The 21,609-nt window shown below is 40.6% G+C and overlaps 1 protein-coding gene and 1 long non-coding RNA gene across 2 annotated transcripts in view; one reads left to right on the plus strand and one right to left on the minus strand.

Annotated features, from left to right (window-relative positions):
* The window catches only part of LOC117519959 (androgen receptor-like), a 46,583-nt gene extending 46,509 nt beyond the window's left edge, over window positions 1-74 (plus strand). The window contains exon 10 of the mRNA XM_034181252.1: window positions 26-74. The gene's annotated coding sequence lies outside the window, so the exon portion shown is untranslated. The remainder of the gene's footprint in view (window positions 1-25) is intronic.
* Window positions 14-20,608, minus strand: LOC117519960. The gene is made up of 3 exons (XR_004563492.1): window positions 20,599-20,608; window positions 11,982-11,987; window positions 14-195 (listed from the first exon to the last, which is right to left on the minus strand). It is a non-coding gene; the product is annotated as an uncharacterized LOC117519960 (long non-coding RNA).
* Window positions 20,609-21,609: the final 1,001 nt, after the last annotated feature.

A 21,609-nucleotide genomic window follows, 5' to 3' on the forward strand; every position in this document is an offset into this window, starting at 1 on the left:
CTCGGGCGCTCAAATCTTGCGCCAGATTTGACGAATCTAGAATATCTAAATAAGGTTAGTGGTTTCATGAGATAGAATTAAAAAAAAAAAAAAAGCTTTACTTTGCCTACAGGGTGATTTTTAAGTGAATATTGACAGAAGGGAATCTTCCAGTCTGTTGGAATCTTTTTACTCTGTTCTTCTTATGCTGGTTCTCTATATCATACACATCAACAGTTTATCAAGACAAGCTCATTTTAAGATCAGACACCTTTTATCGTGTGTTTCTATATATGTGGTCATGAATGGCTGACTGAGTGACATGTAGACTTTTCCCGTTTTTGATCCTACACAGGATAAGTGGCTACAAATAACGGACAGGCAGCCATTTCATGTTGAGTTAAAGGGGTCATATTATGTGCCTTTTCAGCAAGCAAATGTATCACACCGAGAGGCTTAATAACAGGCATGGCAGCCACAAGGTGTGTTAGGGCCATATTACTTGGTTTTTAAAAAAAAAAATGGAGCTGGAGAGGGGCTTAACATTCCAACAGTCAGTTGAGGTTTTTAAAAATTTAGGTTTTAAAGGGGATTCTCTTGACCCTCCCAACCTAGACTCTTATTTTTAGATGTTTTGCGGTTCAACTTTTCACCCTGGATAAATTCAAAATGAAATGATGCTGTATTGATTTTAGAATGCAAGTAGTGTCACAGGCTAACCAGCTAGATCATGTTATTGTACAGGGCAAGCTACACACGCTCAATAAACTGCTTCTTGTCACCACTGAACACAGGGCCGGCCCAAGCCTTTATGGGGCCTTAAGCAGAATTTCATTTGGGGGCCCCCCTGCCATCACCTCCGCACTAGATGCCTCATTATTCCATAGGCTACACTGTTATTAGCATTATTTGTAATTATCTTACATCATACAGGTGTCATTCTTGTTTTTAACCTTAAAGGGGTAGCAAACTCATAAATATGTTTTAATTAACTTCTACATACAGAGTGATGGCAGAGTATGGCTCATTAATTTAACTATTTGAAAGTAACATCAGCAGGCAGGAGACTGCATTTATAGTAAACACATTAAATAGTTTAATTTCTTTCAGATGTGCAACGGTGTGCAAAATGTTCAATATCCAAATACAAAATAGAATCAATTGACATTCACATTATCCATCCATCCATCTTCTACCGCTTAGTCCAATTAAGGGTCGCGGGGGGCTGGAGTCTATCCTAGCAGTCATAGAGCGCAAGGCAAGGTACACCCAGGACAGGACGCTAGTCTGTCGCATGGCCACAAATAGACAAACAAACACAGACACACCCACACTCACACACCTACGGACAGTTTTAAAGATCATTCACATTATCTTACAGAAAAATAAAGTTGTAATCAAAACTAAATACTTAAACAATAAATACAATACTTAAATAATCTCCAAAATGAACATAGAAATCCACAACATAACAGTAATGTGTGTGCATAGCAATGCACAAACATTGCACTGGGGGCTACTGCTTTAACTTTGGCCCGCAAACCCTTGAGAGCTGAGCTACTTTTCCCCACCTTTTGCACCAAATTAATCTTTTTCTTCGTAAGGAAGCCTATCAAATGGCTTCACCAAAATCCGGTCCACAACATTCAAATTGTCTGCCATTATGTGCAGCTTGCTACCTAGCTAGCTTGCTAGCTGGGACTGGCGCGAGGCTAGTGTGAAGTGTGTCCGCCTGTGAGCGCTTTATGACGGTGGAGGAGCTCAGCAGCACTACTCGCTAGTCGTTTTAACAAAGAAAATGCCGCTAAGAGGATTAGGAAAGTCTCCGATTCAACTCAGAACAGAATGAAAATGCTCCCACGGATGTTTTACACCAAAAGATCGCTGATTCGCTCATTTCGCTGTCAATCAAAAAGGGATTCCGCCTCAGACAGATCATCCAATTATCATGCAGAAGCTGAGCGTCCGGGCCAGCCGAGGCCAGCCCACTGCCCCATAGACCCCCAGACATGCTGAACGTCCGATGGGCGGGACAAAGCCCAGCATTTATCCAATGACTCGTCTCGTTTCTCTGCATGCTTTGTGTCGCTATTGAAGTCTGTTTAAAGCACTGTGAAGCTGCGGGTTTGAGTGAGAGGAAAGCCGCGTCGTTCCCAGTGATAAGAAGCTGATTCTGAACAAAAGTTGAGCGCGTTGTAGCGCATATTTAGTCAATGACATGTACACACAACAGTATATATTTGATCACTTATTTTTTGACATTTTACGGGAAGCTGAGCTTCCCTTGCAGTCTTAGAGCAATCGCCTCTGACTTTAAGACACCTAAAGCACTTTAAACGAACGGAGCATTTCGCAAATAATGACAACAAAAATTGTAATATTGGACATGCAAACCTACCTTTGTCATGTTGTTTTTTCTCGTCTTCCAACTTCTTCTTTTTTCTTTTCTCCGCTCCAGAGGGATAATTTCTTTTCAGAGACATGACTTGCACTCACTTCATTCCTCACGATTAGTCATCGACCACCTGTCCCAAGCGGTGCATCTAAATTTGCCCATCTTCCGAATGGTTTCCACCTGGCTGTCGCCCAGTTTCTGGCAAAATTTGATGCGACGCTGCTCCAGTCGTTCCGTCTTTTTCCTTGAAATGAAAATCCCCCGAGCGCACAGCACACGTCCCACACAAAGGCTGCTTACCAGAAAATGATGCAATCGACAGGCGTGAAAAAGTTCACACATGCGCACGAAGGTTCAAGGTTTGCTCATGCAAGCACACGCGATTCAAATCCATCAGGTTTTTGCAAAAAAATAAAAAGGTCTGATACTTTTCTAACAGACCTCGTACAGTGACTCAGTTTTTGAGAACTATCTACTCCACACAGATTTATCATAGAGTTCTATACTGTTTGTATTTCTTCATAATTCATGTAAATAATGTCCAAGACATAGTCAGTGTCTTGGGAATGTTCACGTATCCATCCCCTGACTTGTCCAAAGAAAACTGTATATAAAAGTGATGGTTTACATGTGCTATACTAAAGGGGGCACTTACTTATTCACACCATCATTTTGGCTTTTAGATTTTTAATTAATTTATATCAAACTGTAGAGATTTACTTTCACTGTGAGTTTAAAGAGCAGGATTTTGGAAATTCTAATATACAAGGCCTGAATTTTTGTTTTGTTTTTTGATGTCCTAATAAAAATCTAACATGTAAAAGGTCAAGGGGCCAAACACTTTTTCACAGCACTGTAGCTGTATTTGAACTCACAAAGTGAGTAATTTTCAAGCCATCACACTACCACGAAGGTATCAGTGCCAGTGAAGTTTTGATAGCCTCCGCAGCTAATTGCCAGTCAGGACACAGACAGCCATGTTTACACATCAGCGTGAACTTTGGGCTACCTTTGTGAATGATAGATTCCTAGCTGGGTGCCCTTCATGTGCCTCCCAGATGATGGTGTGTAGCATGGCACTAAACCCGCTCATGGAGCACAGTTTAAAAAAGCCAAAACCCTCCAAATGTGGATTTTGGTAACATATATCACAAAAGTAAAAAATGAGCCCTTTGAGTAGCAGGAGAATTCTCATAGACACATAGAACTTTGTGAATGTTTAACACCACGAACTACTGAAAAGGTGGATTTAAAAAGCACGTTTACATAATATGGCCCCTTTTAAGACAATAGACATTTCCATAGTTTTCCTACATGGTAGTAAGATATTAGGCTAGCTTTTTACAGTAAATGTGACTGTACCTGATCAAAACACTTTTTTTTGTAGATCTGTGGTTATGCATGCAACAAAACAAAACTCTTGCCCAAAGATGTACAAAGATTGTAAAAGCTTTTCTCATCTTAAGAAAACAATATTTAACAATAAATAGTCATCAGCATATGAGGGGCAGTGGCCAAGTGGTTAGTGCACTTTCAGTGCACAAGGTTCCTGGTTCAAACCCCACTCCTGCCACATTTCCAGTGTAAAACTTGTGCCAAATTTACATGCAGATCTGCTGGGGCGACCCAAAGGGACTTACCTACTAATCATCAGCATATGTCAGCCTTTTCACTGCAAGTGACTTCTTCAATGCAGCTCAGAATTTACAGTGTATATATTCCTGAATTTTGTGATGTCTCTCTCTCTCTCTCTCTCTCTCTGTGTCATACACACACAAACACAGACGTTATTAAACAGAATCCACATTACATCCCATTAGTCAAGAATTCAAATTCAAATGTATTAATTTATATAGCGCCAATTCATGATGAGATCACCTCAAGGCGCTTCACACAGCATAATAAAATAAAAAGAGAAAACTGAATTAAAAATTTAAAAAGACAAAACCGTAAAGAATACAAGAATTAAAAACACATCATAACACAATAAAACTAATGATACAACCCCAGTTCCAATGAAGTTGGGACATTGTGTAATTAAAAACAGAATGCAATGATTTGCAAATCCTCTTCAACCTATATTCAATTGAAAACACCACAAAGACAAGATATTTAATGTTCAAACTGATAAACTTTATTGTTTTTGTGCAAATGTTTGCTCATTTTGAAATGGATGCCTGCAACACATTTTAAAAAAGTGGTGATGGGGCAACAAAACACTGGGAAAGTTGATGAATGCTCAAAGAACACCTAACTGGAAACAGGTGAGTGTCATGACTGGGTATAAAAGGAGCATTCCCAAAAGGCTCAGCTGTTCACAAGCAAAGATGGGGTGAGGATCACCACTTTGTGAACAACTGCATGAAAAAATGGTCCAACAGTTAAGAACAATGTTTCTCAACATTCAATTGCAAGGAATTTAGGGATTCCATCATCTACAGTCCATAATATAATCAGAAGATTCAGAGAATCTGGAGAACTTTCTACATGTAAGCGGCAAGGCCAAAAACCAACACTGAATGAGCATGACCTTTGATTCCTCAGGCGGCACTGCAGTAAAAACCGACATCATGGTGTAAAGGATCTTACCGCGTGGGCTCAGGAACACTTCAGAAAACCATTGTCAGTTAACACAGTTCGTTGCTACATCTACAAGTGCAAGTTAAAATTCTACAATGCAAAGTGAAAGCCGTACATCAACAACATCCAGAAACACCGCCGCCTTCTCTGGGCCCGAGCTCATTTGAAATGGACAGACGCAAAGTGGGAAAGTGTGCTGTGGTCTGATGAGTCCACGTTTCAAATTGTTTTTGAAAATCATGGACGTCGTGTCCTCTGGACAAAAGAGGAAGCGGTCCATCCAGATTGTTAGCATCGCAAAGTTCATCTGTGATGGTATGGGGGTGTGTTAGTGCCCATGGCATGGGCAACTTACACATCTGTGATGGCACCATCAATGCTGAAAGGTACATCCAGGTTTTGGAGCAACACATGCTGCCATCCAAGCAACGTCTTTTTCAGGGTCATCACTGCTTATTTCAGCAAGACAATGCCAAGCAACATTCTGCACGTTACAACAGCGTGGCTTTGTAGTAAAAGAGTGCAGGTACTAGACTGGCCAACCTGCAGTCCAGACCTGTCGCCCACTGAAAATGTGTGGCACATTATGAAGCGCAAAATATGACAATGGAGACCCTGGACTGTTGAACAACTGAAGTCGTACATAAAGCAAGAATGGGAAAGAATTCCACCGACAAAGCTTCAACAGTTAGTGTCCTCAGTTCCCAAACGCTTATTGAGTGTTGTTAGAAGGAAAGGTGATGTAACACAGTGGTAAACATAGCAAACATTAAATATCTTGTGGTGTATTCAATTGAATATAGGTTGAAGAGGATTTGCAAATCATTATATTCTGTTTTTATTTACATTTTTCACAATATCCCAACTTCATTGGAATTGGGGTTGTAAAACAAGGAAAACAAGTCTTTAAACATAATTTAAAAGTCTCCACAGTAAGAAACACAATCAATGTTTTTTCCTTATACACATTTTTGAAAGTGGATATCTCATGCTGTAACTTTTTTTTTTTTTGTACATTTGTACCTTTTTACAGTGTTGCAACTGCTTTATTGTGTATCATCATGTACTCACTGTAACTCATAACAGCCAAGAATCTGTACAACTGTTGCAAAATACATCTTTGAATGTAATAAAATTTAAGCATGGGTAAGTGTTTGTTAATAATAATTAAAGTGGCCGCGGATGGATTTGCACAGGCTGTGCAGGATTACCATGGCAACATTTGACTGCATGCTTTTGAAAATATGTGTTCCAGGTCTTCTGTCTGCTAGACTCATTTGTGTTTCATGCAGTCGTGGACACGTTTTGCAAAGCAGCAGACAGACAGACAGACAGAGAGATGGGTCTCCCTGCAGGATTAACTCTGTCATCACCCAGTCAGGTGAAGGATCACAGCACAGTTCACAGGAGGAGGCCTTCCACATGTATTTAGCCTTTATATCCAAACAGAAAAAAAAAACACATTTTCTGATATGGAATGGCTGCCTGCATATTAGCGCCCCCTACTGGGGACTGTGTATCAACATCAATAAGGCTGCATGAACAACATCTGTTTGATCTATCAAAACTTGCTTTATAATTGCACTCTCACTATTCCAACAAGGTCATCGCTGAAAAGTCTAGGGAGAGCGAGTTAACTGCATTACGGTTCGGCAGAAACAGAAAAAAAATCATTATTATAAGATGAAATATGAAGTGTGAGGACTTCAGATATGATTTAAATATGTGCATTTCATCATGTTACTACACAATACTGTAAACTTTATCAGGCATTTATTATTAATAGGATATTCTTTTTCATACATCTGGATAGTAAATGACATTACTTTGGTTTATTTTAGTAATGTGTTTAAGAGCCTGGTCTGTAAAGCAGAACGGCCCGTCTGGGTAACCTTTACTACTTTTTCTAAGTACCATTTCCTGAACAGGCTCTTTCAGCAAGTATTTGCCCCCCCCCCATCCATATATGAATTGGAGCTGAACCAAGATGATATCAAAAGACGTTGAAATATTACTTATTTTTAAATATAAGCCATGCCACGCATGTCCCTGCGGCTTCTTTTAAAAGGCATGGCGTCTGGTAGCTTTGCAATGATCAAAAATGTATGTGTTGATGTCGACATTTGAACTTAGTTTAGATTCCATTTGATTCCTGGATTTCCCAGAGTCTGCTCTGCATCAATATTACATGTCTACTCCAGCAGAAGAGGGATTTTTCTTTTTCTGTTCTTTTTTTCTGTTGGGTACCAGCATAAAACACAGCAGTCACAGATGGCAAAGTTCAAACTGTTTCCTCATGTTGTACAAGGAAATATTAACGTAAGTCAAGAGTTTCATCTTTCTAAAGCTCCAAGTGTGGCATGACAGAACTTGAATGTTGATGAGAAGAAAACTGAATAATTGCACAACCTGCATACCTGCCTGACTAATTCACCAACCTGGCACAATATTCCATCTGTTAAGTTGGATGTACTTCCAAGAATATTATCAATTATCAAGTTGTTCACCAATGAATATGGCTTTATACACCCTGAAGAAAACCATACACCCTGAGGCCGTTCATTGGTAAAACAACTTGATACTTCAACTTCATTGGTAAAACAACTTGATAACGACAACTTCATTGGTAAAACAACTTCATTGGTAAAACAACTTGATAAAGACAACAACTTCATTGGTAAAACAACTTGATAAAGACAACTTCATTGGTAAAAACAACTTCATTGGTAAAACAACTTCAATGATAAAACAACTTGATACTTCAACTTCATTGGTAAAACAACTTGATAACGACAACTTCATTGGTAAAACAAATTGATAAAGACAACAACTTCATTGGTAAAACAACTTGATAACGACAACGTCATTGGTAAAACAACTTCACTGATAAAACAACTTGATACTTCAACTTCATTGGTAAAACAACTTGATAAAGACAACAACTTCATTGGTAAAACAACTTGATAAAGACAACAACTTCATTGGTAAAACAACTTGATAAAGACAACAACGTCATTGGTAAAACAACTTGATAAAGACAACAACGTCATTGGTAAAACAACTTGATAACAACAACTTCATTGGTAAAACAACTTCATTGGTAAAACAACTTGATAAAGACAACAACTTCATTGGTAAAACAACTTGATAAAGACAACAACGTCATTGGTAAAACAACTTGATACTTCAACTTCATTGGTAAAACAACTTGATAACGACAACTTCATTGGTAAAACAACTTCATTGGTAAAACAAATTGATAAAGACAACAACTTCATTGGTAAAACAACTTGATAACGACAACGTCATTGGTAAAACAACTTCACTGATAAAACAACTTGATACTTCAACTTCATTGGTAAAACAACTTGATAAAGACAACAACTTCATTGGTAAAACAACTTGATAAAGACAACAACGTCATTGGTAAAACAACTTGATACTTCAACTTCATTGGTAAAACAACTTGATAACGACAACTTCATTGGTAAAACAACTTCATTGGTAAAACAACTTGATAAAGACAACAACTTCATTGGTAAAAACAACTTGATAAAGACAACAACTTCATTGGTAAAAACAACTTGATAACGACAACTTCATTGGTAAAACAACTTCATTGGTAAAACAACTTGATAAAGACAACTTCATTGGTAAAACAACTTGATAACGACAACTTCATTGGTAAAACAACTTCATTGGTAAAACAAATTGATAAAGACAACAACTTCATTGGTAAAACAACTTGATACTTCAACTTCATTGGTAAAACAACTTGATAACGACAACGTCATTGGTAAAACAACTTCATTGATAAAACAACTTGATACTTCAACTTCATTGGTAAAACAACTTGATAACGACAACTTCATTGGTAAAACAACTTCATTGGTAAAACAACTTGATAAAGACAACAACTTCATTGGTAAAACAACTTGATAACGACAACAACTTCATTGGTAAAACAACTTGATAAAGACAACAACTTCATTGGTAAAACAACTTGATAACGACAACAACTTCATTGGTAAAACAACTTGATAACGACAACAACTTCATTGGTAAAACAACTTTATAAAGACAACAACTTCATTGGTAAAACAACTTGATAAAGACAACGACTTCATTGGTAAAACAACTTGATAACGACAACGACTTCATTGGTAAAACAACTTCATTGGTAAAACAACTTGATAACGACAACAACTTCATTGGTAAAACAACTTGATAACGATTTTATCATATACCTATAAATGATAAATGCACGCATAACACAATGCCCATGCTCTCCCTTCGCTCACTGCCTCCAGGGGTACGGATGCGGGACTCGCAAAGAATCCAAGTCATGGCCACGGAGCTCTGCAGCTGCGGTTACCGAGACCATGCAGTGGGCGCTGCGCATCAAAACAGCGAGCATAGTCTCTGGACCTGGTGCTGGAGTTGGATGCAGCTCGGCACAGCAGACGGAGGCATTGTGAGTGGCCCGCTGCGGCGCTTACTGAGCCCGCAGACACAGTAAGCGCATCAGAGGCAGTGAGAGCAATCGCGGTGCCGCGACCGGCCCGCCTGATAACGGACGCAGAATACAATGTGCTGTTTAAAAAAAAGAAAAAAAAAAAGCATGCAAAATTGCACTAAAAAAATCTGCCAAACTGCGAGGCCGCGAAACGGAGTTACCTTCTAAAAATAACCCACAATAGGCGAAATCCACGAAGTAGTCAGCGTTATTTTTTACAATTATTATAGATGTTTAAACCCCTCACTGTACACTTGATACACTTTTCTCAAACAGGCATTAACATTTTCTTACTTTTCTCTCGTGTGTAAACACTCAAAGTTCAAACCTTAGTAGAAAAAAAATAGAATGCTTTCCTATAAATAATTATGATGGCTTTTAGAACTAACAAATTTAATTTTAACGATCAACCTACGAGGTTGGACACGTAAGAAATTATTAATAGTGACTCACCAGTATTTCACATTTCCTCTGACCGCGCCTCTTCATCGTGGCGCCGCGCCACTCCGCTGTCTGGATTGGCTGATTACTCGGGTGGTATGAAAAATATTACCCGTCCGCGAAAAGGGTGTATTGCTGTTTATTCTTTAGTGTTTTATCCAATCATATTGGCGTATCATTTCTATGTATAACATGACTTATCTAGGTTTCTATAGATTCAACAAGAATAGTTGCAGGGTTCTTCTTCTTATTTCTATTTTTTTACTTCGTTCTAATGGACAGACTTAGATTAAACATACACTGGTAATCATACGACTGATGTACCAACCCTACTAATTCGCTAACCTTACTAAACCAACCTGACTAAAAAATACAAAAATGTCTCAGGAACTGCTGACCATGAAGCCTTAAAAGGGGAAACTTAACATTTTTCAGCGTGGGGTCTGTGTATAGATTTAGATTTGACATTAAATTGGTGCAGTATTAATTTAAAACGCAACCATCATCACAGGCTATCCAGCTACATAATGTTATTTTGGGGGCAACCTCAAAACTCACAGTAAAGTGCTTCTTGCCATTGTTAACAGGTGAAAATGTAATTGGCAGCATCTGGTAGCATGGACAGGATCCCTACAGAGATGAACATATTACAATGTAAAGAACCTCTTCATTACAATTGATTGTACAGGTAGCTGCTTGCTTTAGCCTTGCTGGCATCCCACAGTGTTGCTCACAGCTGAGTCATTACAAGTTGACACTCATTACAATGACATCTTCGCCTATTCAGTTGTGACAAGAAGTGGTTGACTGAAGTGTCTTTAGCTTGCACCGTCAAATAATATTATGTAGCCAGATCACGCGTGATAGTGTTTGTGTTCATTATCACAGACTGTACGGATCATGACAGTAAGTAGTTCAAGGCTGTCTGTTCTTTTGAAATTTACCCCTTCAGGGAAACTATTTATTAGTTTTCTACACAATGTGATCATATTGGCGATATCATATAAAGGCAAAAAAAAATAAAATAAAATTATAGTGGTGCCAAAGGCAATTCTTTTTATGACTTCTTCTTTTTCTTTCAGCTGCTCCCGTTAGGGGTCACCACAGCAGATCAGTCATTTCCATCTCACCCTGTCCTCTGTATCTTCCTCTATCACACCAGCCACCTGCATGTCCTCCCTCAGCACATCCATAAACCTCCTCTTTGGCCTCTCTCTTCTCCTCTTGTCTGGTGGCTCCATCCTCAGCATCCTTCTCCCTATATACCCTGGGTCCCTCTTCTGCACATGTCCAAACCATCTCACTCTCGCCTCTCTGACTTTGTCTCCAAAATGTCCCACCTGAGCTGTCCCTCTGCTCTGTTCATTCCTAATCCTGTCCATCCTCTTCACTCCCAAAGAGAATCTCAACATCTTCAGCTCTGCCACCTCCAGCTCCGCCTCCTGTCTTTTTGTTAGTGCCACCGTCTGTAAGTCGTACAACATAGCTGGTCTCACTGCTGTCTTGTAAACTTTCCCCTTCACTCTTGCTGATATTCTTTGGTCACAAATCACTCCTGCCACCTTTCTCCACCCACTCCACCCTGTCTGCACTCTCTTCTTCACCTCTCTACCACACTCTCCATTACTTTGAACAGGTGACCCCAAGTATTTAAACTCATCTTCTTTCACCACCTCTACTCCTTGTAACTGCACTATTCCACTGGGCTCCCTCTCATTCACACACATGTACTCTTGCTCTGACTGACTTTCATTCCCCTTCTCTCCAGAGTATATCTCCACCTGTCCAGACTAGACTGAACTTGCTCTCTCCTTTCACTACAGATCACAATGTCGTCTGCAAACATCATAGTCTGTGGAGACTTCTGTCTGATCTGATCCGTCAGCCTGTCCATCACCATTGCGAACAAGAAAGGACTCAGAGCTGATCCTTAGTGTAATCCCACCTCCACCTTGAATGAGTCTATCATTCCTACTGCGCATCTCACCGCTGTCACACTATTCTTGTACGTCCTGCACTACCCTAACATACTTCTCTGCCACTCCAGACTTCCTCATGCAATACCGCAACTCTTCTCTTGGCACCCTATCATAGCTTTCACTAAATCCACAAACACACAATGTAACTCTTTCTGACCTTCTCTGTACTTCTCCATCAGTATTCTCAGAGCAAACATTGCATCCGTAGTGCTTTTTCTCTGCATGAAACCATATTGCTACTCACAGATCTTCACCTGTTTTCTAAGCCTTGCTTCTATTACTCTTTCCTATAACTTCATGATGTGGCTGATCAACTTTATGCCTCTGCAGCTCTGCACATCAGCCTTGTTCTTAAAAATAGGAACCAGCACACTTCATCTCCACTCCTCAGGCATCCTTTCACTTTCCAAGATTTTATTAAAATATCTGGTTAGAAAGTCCACTGCCATCTCTCCTAGACATTTCCATGCCTCCACTGGAATGTCATCTGAGCCAACTGCCTTCTCATTCTTCATCCTCTTTATAGCTGCCCTCACTTCTTCCTTACTAATCTCTTGTACTTCCTGTGGTGAGAGTAAGTCAGGAAGTACAATTCTTTTTATGACATAAATCCAAAAATGTGATAGGCCATGCAGCTTTTTTTTCTTTTTTCTTTTTTAAGAAAAGGACTGGACATGCCTGTTTAGACCTTTACCCAATTAAATAGCCTTTCGCTGTAACCAGACGGGATACAGTGAGGGAGCACACGGGCCACAGAGTACATTTGGGGCTGTGAGACCGTGAGTTTCTTTTTGCACCAGTTAAATATTTTTTGTATTTTTTGTTTTGGTTTTTCCCCCCTACAAATGACAAAACATGCCTGTTTAGACCTTTGACCCAATTAAATAGCCTTTCGCTGTAACCACAGTGGATATGGAGTATATTTGGAGCTGAAATTACTGAGCCCGTGAGTTTATTTTTGCTCAAGTTAAACATTTTTTTGTTTTTTTTTTTGTTTTGGATTTTCCCCCTGCAAATGACCAAACATGGCTGTTTAGACCTTTGACCCAATTAAATAGCCTCTCGCTGTAACCACAGGGGATACAGTGAGGGGCCACACGGGCTGCAGAGCACATTTGGGGCTTAAATTACTGAGACCACAAGTTTCTTTTTGCTCCAGCTAAACTTTTTTTCCTGCAAATGACCAAACATTCCTCTTTTGACCTTTGACCTCACCAACACCGCCACCTCTCCAGAGGGTTCAGTAACAGGTCAGTAAAATTATTACATAGAAGATGCTGTGGTATTGTAACAGAATGTAAAGAGTCACATTTTAATATCTATCTTCGAACTTACAGTCACATGTTGCAAATTGAAAATGGTTTGTGCAATAATGAACAAAAATCTTAGGGATGTTGCCAGTTGATGTTAGAGTGGCCCAACTTAAACTAAATCACATGTTTGCTGTGGTACAGAAATCTACCCAAGATGACCTAATTTCTTCATTTAAATTTAATTCATAAAACCACAGCATTAACAATAGATATAGTGCCTTGTCCATGGTTGGATCCTTTGGGGCAACATCTTTATCTTATACTGGTGCTCAGGTATGGAACCGCCTTGATCTACAAACAAAATCCTGCAGAAATAAATTGGATTTTAAAAATAGGGTGAAACAATATTCCGTGATGTCAACAGTTTTACTGATAACTAAACTAAAGTCTATTTTAGACTTTATTTAAAAATATACTGCAAATACAGATTTACTAATGTGTAAATTAATTATTTATTATGTTCTGTTGATTTACTAGACAGTAGTGAGACCAGCTACGTTGTACGGCTTAGAGATGCAGGTACTCACAAAAAGACAGGAGGCAGAGCTGAAGATGTTGCGATTCTCTTTGGGAGTGACAAGAATGGACAGGATTAGGAACAAACATATCAGAGGGACAGTTTAGGTGGGACAGTTTGGAGACAAAGTCAGAGAAGTGAGATTGAGATGGTTTGGACATGTGCAGAGGAGGGACCCAGAACCCAGGGTATACAGGGGGAAGGATGCTGAGGATGGAGCCACCAGGCAGGAGGGGAAGAGGGAGGCCAAAGAGGAGGTTTATGGATGTGCTGAGGGAGGACATGAAGGTGGTTGGTGTGACAGAGAAAGATACAGAGGACAGGGTGAGATGGAAATTGATTGATCTGCTGTGGCGACCCCTAACAGGAGTAGTCGAGAGAAGTTTTTATTGTTAATCGTTACCTTTTCTTGTATTTTATCTGTGATTTATATTGGGCCACAACAGATACAAGTACATTTGTCACTTTTTTGTTACCCTGTATTTTAATGTATTTTTGTTTTTGCATTATTATACAAATGAATTCAAATCAAATCACCATTTTCCATTAGCATCATAATGAGTGATTATCTCCCATTTGTTGCCTTTGTGGAATCATGCCTTGGGCTGTAAGACAACCAGATTTTAATCTTGGAAATGTCTCTTATTTCCTTTAAAATAAATAAACAGAATTGTCTGTGATGTTTTATTTATTTATTTATTTATTATTTACATTTAGACATTTCTAAATGGATCTTTTGCAGGCATTCTACCAAAACATCAAAAACTGCATTCATACAGAAACACTGTGGTACTTAAGCCTTATGCAGAATGCTGTCTCTTACTAGTTTGTGGGGGGGGGGGTCCAATGCCAATAAAATGTGCTTGCCCTAGTTTGACACTAATATCAAGAAGATCTGACCTTGCAGCTATGGTCCTCTGTGCCCACCTGATCCCATCAGATGTTAGAAGTGAAGCAGAGTAGGTCTTAGTTTGTATTTCGTTGGGAGACCTACTTCGGAACACCACCAGTTGCACAGGTTTTTCCATGTACAACTGGAATTGCATCAAGAAGAGGATCTGATGCAGATCTCCACGAGATCTTCTGTGGTGACCTCAAGGAACTGGGGATAGTCATGAACAAACAAATCAAGACCATCCACTCAGTCCAAAAATGTACTAGTTGTTGCAGAGTGGTGCATCAGGTAAAATTTCCCTGGTTTAATACCGACAGATCTGAGCTCACAATGAACAGCAGTTGGCTCAGTGCTTGCGTGACCGCCGCAAAAGCTCAATAATGTAACACCAGGTTGCCGGAGCTCACGGTTACAGTGACTGGAAAACAATTAGCTTGTGAAGGTGGTAAGATGACACCGTTCAATGGCCTGTTTCACTGTCCTCTCTAATGGAGGGCCGATTCCAACCCAAGCACCAGTCCATTAACAACCAATTAACTTCCTATTAATATTTTACCAGACAGGGCCTCTCATCCTGACGTGTTTTAAGGAGCTTTTCCCAGGAGTGTTTGAACATGAGCAGCTTTTAGCGCAGCATAAAGAGGTCTGTGTAATGGGCTGGAGGAGGAGTGGCAACCCGATAGCACTGAAAGCAGGGGAGAGAGCCGACCAGGAGACAGACTTCTGCAGCTGGCCTGCCCCGAGCCCGGCAATGCAGGCTGGGATTGCACTCATAGGAAATCCACAATTTTATGGCATCAGACATGAAAAATGAGTCATGACATGCATCGGGTATAATTTTGCCAAAAAAGTGACTGATGAGTTTTCTCCTGTTTTGCTCAGAACAACAGTTCAGCCTCTGGGACTTGTGTGCATGCACATCTGAGAAAATATCACAGAATAACTCTGAGAGTGGGAATGATCGGCACTGTGCACTATGCAGGACATTTAAAACATGAGCACGACGAAAGTCCCCGCTTTAGGAGCAAGAGAGGGAGAGAGCAACCATGATTACTAGACCCTCGGGCGACTCCCAGCGGATCAGGCATTTGTCTTCACTAGGAAGTATGATTTATTTTTCCGGCCGTCAGAAGGGTTATGTTTGTCACCGCACACTGAAAATGACTTTTGGAAAAAGCAGGACAGGCAGAAACGGGGGAGAAAACTCCATTTTGGTGTTTTCTCAAAGACTTTGGCCTTCTGTGGTTACCTCGTTTGAGATCGCTTTGCGTCTTCATTTACCATGGTTAATCATACGTTTTTCGGAACCTTGTGTCTAATTAATCAGCGGGAGTGTGTGCGTTGATGATTAAGAGAAAAACAGAATGTGTGTGTGTGTGTGTGTGTGTGTGTGTGTGTGTGTGTGTGTGTGTGTGTGTGTGTGTGTGTGTGTGTGTGTGTGTGTGTGTGTGTGTGTGTGTGTGTGTTGGGGGGGGGGGGGGGGTATGTGGTTGTATCAGGTTCCCTCCACTGGGTGTAGATGTGGTCTTAGATTTCTCTCTGGGCTGCTGATTAACTGTGCGTTTGTGCATGTGTGTGTGTGTGTGTGTGTGTGTGTGTGTGAGTGTGAGTGTGTGTGTGTACTGAGGAGAAGAGGAACTTCAGCTTTAATTTCCCCCAGCTTCACATATTACACCCCCGCGCACTCTGTTTTTATTGGAACAGAGACCAAAAAACACCGAGTGTTTATGATGCATTAAAACGTGGTGGTGAACTCGAGTGTGGAATTGTGTAAATCTATACATTTTGGCTCTTGTCTCACCGAAGGAGAATTAATTCTTTTAGAGAGGATTTTGTGTGTTTTTATGAAGACTAATGATTGTAGTGGGATGCAAAATCATATTTATCATCTCAAAAAAAGTCTCACAACAATGGAAGCACAAGTTTTCAAACGGAAAATTAAAATAAAAAAAAAATCAGGAAGGGGAGGGGGGGTGGATAGCCAAAAGGAAGGAATTATTCTGTGTTCCTCTAATAATCGTTTGAACAAACGCATGGGTTTGGAGACCACATTACATTCTATTAACTCCACTTTTGCTGTCAGTGAACTGTTAATGATGTATAAAGGGAGCGTTCCCTCGCACTCCTGGACAATGCATGCTCTGTGCTCCTAATTATTCTCCCGAAAGTGCCAACGGCCTTTGTACCTGGAGACGTATTAGCGGCCTCTAATTAGAGTAAATATTCCTGGGGTATAACATTAGCGTTGCCTTGCTAATCCTACAACAATTATTTCTACAGCTCCTCCATCGTTGCCTTTACTCCTCCCTCCCTGCACTTACTTTACCTCTTCAACTCTCGACGAGCTGTGACACAATTCCCGTGTGTGTGTGCACGCCTATGCTCCCCGCCATCTCCCAGTTCATTATATCTGCACACAGTGTCCGTATCCTCCGCCCCTCACTGCTGCCATGTCCCACCTAAACACAATGTGACAGCGGCGCTACGGCCTTCGTTTCCAGCCATCACAGAACACATTTCCCAATTCAATGCTCGCGTTGGCAGCCTTATCGACGGCATCGATGTTCTTACTTTGCACCTTTATGCATGCCTCGACATTTGCCCTGTCACTAGCGATTACTGAAACAATGAGTTACATAACCAGTCTTTGGTGCACTGATGCACGTTGGCTATACATATATATAATATATATACATATAATGCACTCTTCTAGTTTAGAATTTATCAGCAACTGCTCACTTTGAAGTGTTGAGTTTAGGGAGTGTGGCCTTCCATTTGGGTGGCACGCTTATTGGCGCACCCTTGGGGCAGGCAGCTCTCAATTTGGGAAACATTGCAGCATACCTCAGCTGCAGAGCACACCTTTAGATAGCTTGTGTATATCTGGGCCTCTTCTCTTCTAAATATTACCCTGGTAGCCTCTGGTGTGGGTTATGGGTCGTACTGGGAAGGTCAGAAAAGACGCACATTTCAAATCTCTCCCTCAGCCCTCAAAGGATCAGATTATTTTACAGGAAATCATGTCATGGGTCAAATAATTGAATTATTTATGGTGGTGCAGTGCAGTAACAATCAGCTTTTGTCTATTGTGATTCCAATGAGATATATTCACAGGCTCCTCTCAGCCTAACTTGATACTACCATGTTACGATCCAAATCCAATAACGCCGACTCGGCAAAAAGGATCCCACCCCATTGTTTCGTCAATCGAAGAGCATCATTAGTCTGTTGCCTTCACACTAGACAGTATTACTGAGTCTGTAGAAGCATATCGACTGCTGTGCCATATTTCCAAGGACAAGGCGATGTATTTTCATCTAAACGGTCATGCTGAAGTAATCCCCAATCATAAGGCTCTTTCACAATACAGCGGTCTGTGAAAAGTATGTGGCTAATCTGACATTCACATTCCTTATAAAAACTGGAATTTCGAACCTTTTCACAGCACCAAATAGGGTTTCTGTTTCACAGCGTAGCTGGAAATCAACCAAGCAAATCTAAGATACTTTCATGACCCACATTATGGAAATTAAAGCAGCCAATTCTACGCGCTCACATTTGCATATGGAAAGAACTCTGCTAAAAGAAGTACAAGTATTTTAACCTTAATTTAACAGGCAAAGGACTAAATTGAAAGTAATATGCAAGATTTGTATTAAAATGCTTTGAGAGGACACCAGAGGCAGCGCTGGCCTCTTCCCGTAGGCCGGCTTCTCACAGAGCCGGCGTAGAAATGTGTGTTATTGTAAAAAAAATCCCGCTGATGGATTCTTGACCTCAGCTCAAGAGGATTTCTCGGTGTGTTTTGAGAATAACCGTTGGAGCAACACAGGGGAAAGAGACGTAAGGTCACCCTTTTAGCGTTTATTATTGGCCGGTGCCAGAAAACACAACTCTTTTAGACCTCCTAAACATAGAGTCGGACACACGGGCTGACAGCTTCACTTAGGAGACGCAAATCAAACAGGCTTGTTAATGCAGCTGCTGAAAACAGTCCCATTAGCAACAGTCAGTCTCACGCTTTGTTGTTTTTTCATTTGTACTTGTCTTTTTCATCGTCCCCTCCTTGTTTGGAAACTATGTGGCTAAAAAGAAAAAAAAAAATGTTCCTTTTAAATGTTTAATAGAGCAATTCCATTTCCACTCATAGCAGGATGTCGATGTCAAACTGTAATTTGAGCAAAGTTTGTCTGTTTGCTCCCCTCCTCGTCCCAGGTCATTTATAATAACGATTTCTACCAAACGTGATATGTAAATAGATAGTGGTCAACACAGAACTGCCTTTAAAGGGTGTGTTTTGACAAAGGTCAGGGTCATGAAGGTCAAAGGTCAAAATTGTGATTCCCCCCACTTCAATGACAATCAAAAATAACATACGTATGTAGGTGGATTCACATTTTCCAAAGGCCAATCACACTGAGGTCAAAGACACTGGGATCAAAGGCCAAAATTTTGAATTTCACTCCAATGTCCACCAAACTTTGCACGCATATGTAAGTAGGTTCTGCAATTGCCCAGACAAGATCATTTTTACCAAAGTTCAATCACTGATGTCAAGGTCTTTGGAGATAAAAGTCAAAATGTAAGTTTTCTGATTTGTGCCAAATGTGGCACACAGGTGGAGGCAGGTTCTGTAATTACCCTCTAAGGCCAGATTTACCAAATGTCAGTCACTGGGGTCAGACTTATTGTTGTCAAAGGTCAAAATGTATGCTTTCACTCCTATTTGCAACAACCATAGCACACATAAGGAGGTAGGTTCTGGAATTCCCCTGTAAGGTCAGTAATTGGGGCCAAGGTCATGTCATGCTTGCTGACCAACTCCTTCCAGCTGCTTTTTCTGATTTCTACCAAACTTGGTATGCCGGTGAAGGTTGAAACCGAAATTGCCCTGAAAGAATTCATTTTGGCAAAGGTCTAGGTCAAAGGACGTGATTTGGTTCAAATGTGGAACACATTTAGATGGATTCCAGAATTGCCCTGGCAAGGTCAATCATCTGGGTGAAGGTCAAGGTCACTGAGGCCAAACGTTAGACAGACGTATTTGTTGCTGTCTTCCAGCCCACGGGTACTATTGCTTCATATAGAACAAAACAATAAAGAACCAATTGCTGTAATGGCTTTTGGTCTCAAATTCCTCAGTGAAATCACTTTGATGTCAAGCTCTATCAAGCTCGTTTGCATGATTATGTATTCTCATTACAGTTTAACAGAAGTTTCCCATCTGGAGAAGCACAGTCCCTGTTTACAGTCCTCTCTCTCATACACTTCCTCTCCTCTCCTCCAATTTCAAACTCCATAGACATTTTCTGAGGCCTAAATGAGCTTGAAGAAAAAAAACAAAAGAACCAAAAACGGAATACCGTGTAGTATCCTTTTTTCCCCACTTTAATTTGCTTTGTCCCTCATTACATTCTCCGCTTTATGAGGACGAGAAAACAAAAGAAGACATATGTAATTACTGCGTGACTGAAGCGCAAACACGCCATATAGGACGCGGTTATGCTTTCGGCAGCACGGTAATTGTAACGTTCCCCTTCCCCATCAGCGCTTGAGTTATGTGATCGCTCACAGTCAACACATGAGCATGCATATGAGCTCTCATGTGCAATCACGCGCCCACACAGACGCACCATCTTTCGCTTTCCCTATCTCGCCTTTATGGCGGTTATTGCTTTGCAGAATGACACACACCAATAGGCGTCATAACGCTGCTGCTTTTTACGAGCACGTGATTGTTATATGGTTGTGTTCTCTGCACTTTGCTCAGCTCGACTCCACTTTTCAATACAAACACTTGAGATTGCACCAGGCTGTGTATTAATCCTACCTCACCCCTTAAACCATCCTCAAGTAGTAAAAAAAAAAAAAAAAACACGATGCTACAACCATGAATGGCATCCGGGCCTCAGTCTCCACACGTATCATACCACACATTACTCCACTTAGCTCCCTTTTGATGTGTCAGAGAGAAACTAGCAACTGTTCTGCTGCTTTTTATTGCTCACACAGCAGCGTGTGTATGTATGTGTGTGAGTGCGCGGACGTGAGCAAATGAGTGTTTGCTCTTCAAAGGCAGCAAAAAGGGGTGTGCTACTTAAGGCCTATTAAACCTGGAGCTCTGCTCACTGTAGTCAGGAGAGACAGAAAGTTCTGTGTGGTGCTGACGCAGACAAAAAGGCGAGAGAATACCTTTGAACTGCAGTCATGTGGGAGCTCACTTTTTCCCAAGTGCCGTAGAACTGAAAACAATGTTTTGGCAAGTCCCCTGATGTGTGCGTTTTTTTTGCTGCTAAGAGCCGGCTAACAGAGAATCTTTTAAGGCTTCGCCCTGATGGTGTGATATTACAGCCCGCAGTATATAATCCAACACACTGAGAGTTATTAAAGTATGACCACAGCAGCTCCCTGGGGCTATATAACACACACACACACGCATGCACGCACACACACAGGCACTCAGACTGACCAGAAAGTCTCTGTCCTTCCATCCATTTTGCACAGCTTATATGAGGGCAGGACAACAGATATAAGATGTAAGATATAAGTTATTTCTTTGGCCTTCTCCCTTTTTTTCTCAGGGTCTCTACAGCAGATCTGATATGAATCCACATTTTGATGATTTTAAGAATAAGATCAACATTATTTATGCCAAATGAAATTATTTTGCCAGAGTACAGAAATAGTGGCAGCAAAACAGTGAAGGTTTTTTTTTTTTTTTTTGGAAGACATTTGCACAAAATGTTCAACAATATTGCACATAATTCTGAGTAATTCTGAATAACTCTGTTCATTATGTATTCATCCTGCAGGGTGGGGTGGGGGTGGGGGGTTGGATTACTGCCACATGTAGGAAAGACCTCCTTGTCCTCTGTCTTGTATTCATCCTGTAGTCAGGCCTAAAAGAGTATAAATAGCCAATCCAGATTCGGATCGCGTCCAAAATTTAATGGAGTCTTCCATGGCCTAATATCTATCTGTGGTGCAAATTTGA

The sequence above is a fragment of the Thalassophryne amazonica genome, chromosome 11 (assembly GCF_902500255.1).
Source record: "Thalassophryne amazonica chromosome 11, fThaAma1.1, whole genome shotgun sequence".
Taxonomy (NCBI): domain Eukaryota; kingdom Metazoa; phylum Chordata; class Actinopteri; order Batrachoidiformes; family Batrachoididae; genus Thalassophryne; species Thalassophryne amazonica.